This window comes from Echinops telfairi, unplaced genomic scaffold (genome assembly GCF_000313985.2).
Source record: "Echinops telfairi isolate 266 unplaced genomic scaffold, ASM31398v2 ScPeMD7_23;HRSCAF=83, whole genome shotgun sequence".
In the NCBI taxonomy this organism is placed as follows: domain Eukaryota; kingdom Metazoa; phylum Chordata; class Mammalia; order Afrosoricida; family Tenrecidae; genus Echinops; species Echinops telfairi.
The window spans coordinates 40,459,773-40,466,358 of NW_022103920.1; the positions used below are offsets into that span (position 1 = coordinate 40,459,773).

Sequence of the window (6,586 nt, forward strand, 5' to 3'; positions counted from 1 at the left end):
ACCTTTAGTAGGTATGCTTTTGGAAAAGCACATCATCAAAATAATGTAACACAGTCTAAAAGTCACTTTTTTCCAAGATAGATGATATTTACTTAAATCAAAATTAATACAAAATTTATGATGAAGCATGCCTCGAGGATTGTGCTCTTTGAAGAACTATCCATTTGGGAGTTGTTATCAGAAGAAACAATTCCTTGGAAGGACGTCATGCCTGGGAAGGCAGCCGGTCAGATGTTTGATGAGATGGATTGACACGGTGACTGCAACAATGGGCTCAAACATCAAAACAGTTGTGATGGGCCAAGAGCGGGCCGTGTTTGATTCTATTGGACATAGGGTCACCATGAGTGAGAACAGATTTGACAGCACTGAACAACGGCAACGTACAGGAGCAGAGGCACTCAAGAGATTAGACAGGAAACTGCGAGGTCAGTGAGTCTAGGTAATTGGTGAAGGACTGATTTGGAAAAGAAGTAAGGGTGGTTGAAGGGCTTGAGGAAGGTAATCAGTGTCAGAATGGGAGACATATAAAATGCTGAATTGATCTATGTTCTGTTGTATATCTTCTCAACAACAAAATAAAACCAGTTTTTAAAAGTCCATAATGAATTATCAAATTAACGAAATGTCAAAGTTGTAAATAAAGAAATGACCATTAGTCAAGATACCACCTGCACTTACAGCCGACAGTGAAATCAGTCAGACCGAGATTAAATTCTGCCTCTCCTGCTATTTGCTGTTAACCCGCAAGGTCAGAAATTCAAATCCACCAACTGTTCCACGGGAGAAAGATGAGGCTGGCTGCTCCCGTAAAATTGATCGTCTCGGAACCCATTGGGCAGGTCTACTCTGTCCTACAGGGTTGCTCTGAGACAAAGCTGACTCGATGGCTGTGAACTGAGTTGGGTTTTTTTGTTTTTGTTTTGAGCCTCTGCCTTTCCCAACATCTTCTAGTTGCTTCTGACTCACAGCAGACCGATGGGGCAAAGTAAAGCTGGCCCATGGGGTTTCCAGGGCTGTGACTTTGATGAGAGTTGAGAGTCTTTGTCCTATGGAGCAGCTGGGAGTTCAAAGCAAAAACCCTTTGGTTATTAGCTGAGCCCCAACCACCGCCCTGCCAGCACTCCTGTGTTAGTCTGAACTCTTTCTGAAGGCCGTGAATTTCCACCTCCCCTCCCTGCAGAGTCCAGTGGAGATGAACAGCACAGACATGCCCAGGAGGCCGGGGAGAAATATGATGGAGGATTTACTTTATCGAAGTGTTAACTTTTGAATAAAAGGGCGCATTGACACAAGCTTCATTAATGTAAGAGGTAAAAATACAAAGAAACTTACTTGATCTTTTCTCTGTTTTTCCTTTAATCTTTTCATGTGGAATCTGAGGCCATTAAACTGCTCAAAAGGTTTTTATGAAAAAAAGGTAATTCTCTGATTACTTTGTTAGGTGGTGATACTCTGCTTACACTTTTAATCAAAATGCATAAATATATTCAGACTTGAGTTCCTGGTAATAATTGTGTCTCTGTACTTATTTATCTTTTGGTCTGTACTCTATTAACTAGTCATTTAACAAGTTCACAGCATATGTAAATAATAAAATGTCATATAAATTAAAATGAGAAAGTGTGTCATTTAAACAAGTATATTGAATTCAACACTGGGGCAGAAGTCTGGGGAGTGTAGGAAGCCAACTGATTTCCATCCTAGCTTGGACAACTTAAGGAAACCTTTCCAGGCGTTAGGCTCCTCCCAAGTAACGTGTGAATAACGTGTGAATGCCTGCCTCATGGAGAGTTTGTGGTTCGTAAAAAATAGAGAGAGTATGTGATAGGCCATCTATCCTAGTAAGTGTCGATAGAGGACACTATTAACAACTAATAACAATTCAACCGAAAAGAGGTATTCAGTAAGTAGTTAAAGCTTTATCATTTTTAGAAGAATAATTGAAATAATGGATGCTATTAGCTTTATCAGAAACATTTGCACTTAAGAATGCATATTTAAAAATTAGGCCTACTATACACAACACCAAAGTACAACCTATAAAAGAAAGAGGATAAAAAGAGATAAATCTGGTGTCACCAAACTTAGATTTTCTGGTCTTCAAAATCTATTTAGGGAGTGAAGAAACAAGTCCCAGTCCATTTGAAACATTTGAAAATTAGTATCTAGAGTAGTTGTATCTATTATATACAAAGGGCTTCATAAAGTTTGTGGCAAAACTGAATTTAAAAAGAACAGAATTTTCAAAAACAATCATGAAACCACGAAGCACCTCATGACGTGGATGGATTGAGTGAAGCTGGTCAGTCACAAAAGGACAATATTGTGCGAGAATCTGACTATAAAGATAAAAACCAAGATAAAGACGTGCACACACCAAGGGGAACAGAGTTCAGAGGTTCCCAGGTAGAGGGGCCAAGGGAAGGACGACAGAGCAAAGGGCGGGGGACTGCAGGGGTTGACTCGGGCAGAAAGGAGAACGGAGGACCCAGCCCGAGTGGGGAAGGAGAAATCAGAGGTGGGTGGGAGGTAAATGCAGAGGTGATGGTCTGAACGGAGCCCCCTAACTCAACTCACAATTTTAAATAATGAAATGTTTTTAAAGAGAAAGGAATTTCCCCACGAACTTTTTGAAGCGCCCTTAAAAAAAAAAAACTCACACCCATCAGGTCGATGCTAACGCATAGTGGCCCTATAGGACAGGGCAGAAGTGCCCCTGTGAGTTTCTGAAACTGTAACTCTTTAAAAAAAAAGTTTCCATTTAAGATTTTATAGTTTATTAATTCTCTGGTGAAAAATCCACAAAGGCCAGATGAAGCCCCCGTGGAATCTTTATCCTTCCTGGTGTCCCATCTGCAGCTCTCTCTTCGCCAGCACCGACGTTGGCCGTTGCAGTCCCCGGCCTGTCTTCATCCTGTCCTGCGCTCCTTGCCCTGTTTTCTTGCGTCTTGGGCTTCTCAGACAGCCACGGCCTGCACGTCTGAGTCTAGGGTCACTTTTCTTTGCATCATCCAAAGACTCGTCAATCCTGCTGAAGCCAGTCGTCTTGTCACCGTCAAAATGGTTTCTGAATACAAAGATGACATCTGGTGCGGTCTTGTACATGTTGGCTAGTTTTTCACGAATTTCTGTCTTAGGTACTGTCGCTGTCCCTGGGTGAAGGACATCAGTGGCCATTCGTTTTCGCTGAAGTCGTCGGCTGGTCATGAGCTTCCTGGTCCGGATAGTGACGTGTCATTCATGATGGTGTACAAGCTCAGCAGCCAGAGACAAAAAGAAGGTTCGTACTTGTCCACGGACCAGTCCTATCAAGCGCACGGAAGGCTGAAACGGTAGCTCTTTGCCGGAGTAGAAAGCCGCCTCTTTCTCCCTCAGAGCGGCTGGTGCTTTTGAACTGCCAACCTTGGGATTAGCAGCCCAAAGCGTAACCGCGATGCCTCCAGGCTCCATATTCAGGACATTTACACTCAGAAAGAAACAACAAGCCCAACAAAAGTTGGCAGCAGACTTAGACACTTCACCAAACAAGATATACGGATGGCAACAAACAATGAAAAGATACTCAACATCATTAGCCAACAGTGAACTGCATGTGAAATCGGATTAAGATATCCCTGTATGCTCACCAAAGCGGTGAATAGGCACAGTGGCTGCGGGCGTGGGCTGAAACCTCACAACCATGAGGCCGGTGCCAGACAGGGCAGTGCTTCACCGTGCTCGGACTCGAAGCCACCTGACAGCTCCCAGCAGCACCCGTTAGAATGCTAACTATGCCAAGTGTTGAGATTCTCGTAGGAGAAATATAGAATACAATATGAAGATAAACTGAAACCGTTTGGGAATATAGTCCAGCAGTTTCCTAAAAAGCTAAAAGTGAGCTTACCATAAGACCCAGTCATTGCACTCCTACGTCAATTCAAAAGAAATGAAAGCATATGCCTATACAAAAATTTAAAGGTGGCCATTTAAAAAATTGTGTGTGTGTGTGTGTGTGTGTGTGTGTGTGTGTGAATCTTCCAAACCAGCAGGGGGATAAACCTGAAGGTTTTATCTGATCTATTATCAATCTTGGTGGAGCAGTGGTTACACGTTGGGCTGGGATCTGCATGATCGGCAGTTCAAAACCACCAGCAGCTCCAGGGGCAAAAGACTGGGAAGAGTCTACTTCCCAAACAGGTGCAACCTCAGGAACCCAGGGGGTACTAGAGGGAGCGCTGGCTCCACGGCAGGGAGTTAGTTTAGGGTTTTAAATTTCATTTTGTTTTTATTTTTTGTTTGTTTGGGTTTTTAGTATCAGTCCAAGAAATGGTATGAAATACAAAGAAAGACACCAGATGTCTAAGACCAAACTGGATGGAATAATTGCGACTATGGAACGTCTCGGCAGGGGAGGGGGCACCGTTCCATAGAGTCACACTAGAATGTGCTGTCTGCAGCCCAAGGCTCGATCCACATGACTGAAGGCGCGTGTAGGCACACCCTCTGTCGCCTCAGCCTCTCCCTAGCACACCTCCCGCATCCGGTTGGTGTGCACCTTGTGTGCATCCTTCGTTTGTGTGAAACAAAATGGCCTTTAAGCAGCAATTAATTGGTCAAAGCAATCCCTCCAAGACTAAGAGGGAAACTACTGTGCTATTGACAGTGAATTTGGTGCAACAAATAATCTGGAGATGATTTAAAGTGTATGGGAGGGTACATGCAAACACTATGCCATTTTATACGAAACCCTTGAGTAGCTGAGGATTTTGGGGTATCTAAGTGGGGTGTGTGATTACATATATCCTAATCAATAGGCCATTTCAGCCCTTTTGCTATATCCTAAGTTAAATAAATAAATGTTATCAATTGCAAAGTACTTCTGCTCATATACCACCACTGTGAAAGCAATCTGGCACCTCCCCAAACAGCTGGGAATAGACATTCTGGACAGTACAGCCATCCCTCTACAGAGTATGTGCCCCAGAGAGTAAGAGCCATAACTGGAACACACCCCTGTTCAATGCAGCACTGTCCACAGCAGCAAGAAGACGGCAACAGCCTAAGGGTCCGTTAGCTTGGCCAGCATTCAAGTGGTAGAAGAATGGATAAAGAAACCCTGGTACATACACACAACGGCATAGTGTACATTGCTAGACAACCATGACACAACTGTGAAATACTTCATGGCATGGCTGGACCTGGAGACCATCATGCTGAGTGACATTACTAAATCACAAGAGCACAAATATTATCCAACCACCACTCGTGGAAAATTACAGTTTTTTAAAAGAGAAAGGCATCCCTATCAAAGGGCACAATCTTTGGAGACTGCCAGGGCGGGAGGGCAAGGCAGGGAGAAGAAAGTGACAGACTAGACAGAGGCTGGTGGCTGTTAACCTTGGTGTCATAAAGCAAAACCAAACTCACTGCCACTGAGCCGATGCCAGCTCACTGCAACCCCACAGGACAGGGTAGAACTGTCCCTGTGCGAGTCTGAGACTGTCACTCTTTGTGGGAGAAGAAAGCCCTGCCTTTCTGCTCATCTTTCTCTCTCAGAGCAGCTGGTGGTTTTGAACTGCTGACCTTGCAAATCAGACCGCAACACATAACCACTATGCCACCAAGCTTAGTGCGATGTAAGAGCTCCTCATAGATTACAGTAACTCACAAGAAATAGAAGAGAAGAGAAATCCAGGAGCTGGTAAAGGGTAAACTTTGGGGGATGTTGATTCATAATTTGAACTGTTGGCTGTAAAATTGATGATCCAATGGTGGGGCAGGAGGAAGGTAAAAGGAAACAGGAACAATCTAGGAAGCAAAGCCATTGATAGAGGTATAAGCATGGGTGTGTACACATGTAAATACATTAATTCTTAAAAATAGAGGTATTGGCCTACGTACGCATGTTTATATGGCAATACACAGAGGTAGTGGATGGATTTGGGCCTCTGCTCATACCCCTCCTCCTCCCTCAATGCAAGAACACTTTGTTCTAAGAAACTGACATTCTGTGATGCTCACCCTCCCAGCACAATCGCTGAAAACAAAATGGGTGCATAAGCCAATGTGGTGAAGAAAGCTGATGGTGCCCAGCTATCAAAAGATAATAGCATCTGGGGTCTTAAAGGCTTGAAGTAAACAAGCCGCCATCTAGCAGAGAAGCAACAAGCCCACATGGAAGAAGCACACCAGCCTGCGCAATCATGAGGTGTCGACAGAATCAGGTAACAGGCACCAGAAGACCCAAAACAAACAAAAAAAATGTATTTTTGAGAACATGGGGGGTCGGAACACAGACCCCCAACAATAGGATATTGTAGACAATAGGATATCCCCTCACAGAAGGGTCACAAGAAAGGGATGAGTCAACCAGGGCTCAGGATAGCCCCAATGAAACACACAATATTCTTTGAGGCTTCCACACACACACACCCTCTATCATGACCCCAGTGCTGCCTTTCAGTTCTGGTTAGACCAGAGCATGTGCACAGGTACAGCTAAGAGATAAGAGCTTACAACACACGGCATCCAGGAACAGGAATGGGAGTAGGGATACCAGAAGGGTAGGGGGAAGGTCAAGAGAAGGAGGGGAGGAAGGGGAAAC

At 44.1% G+C, this 6,586-nt stretch overlaps 1 pseudogene; it reads right to left on the minus strand.

Annotated features, from left to right (window-relative positions):
- Positions 1 to 2,782: 2,782 nt before the first annotated feature.
- Positions 2,783 to 3,237, minus strand: LOC123521552 (annotated as a pseudogene).
- Between the last annotated feature and the right edge of the window lie 3,349 nt (positions 3,238 to 6,586).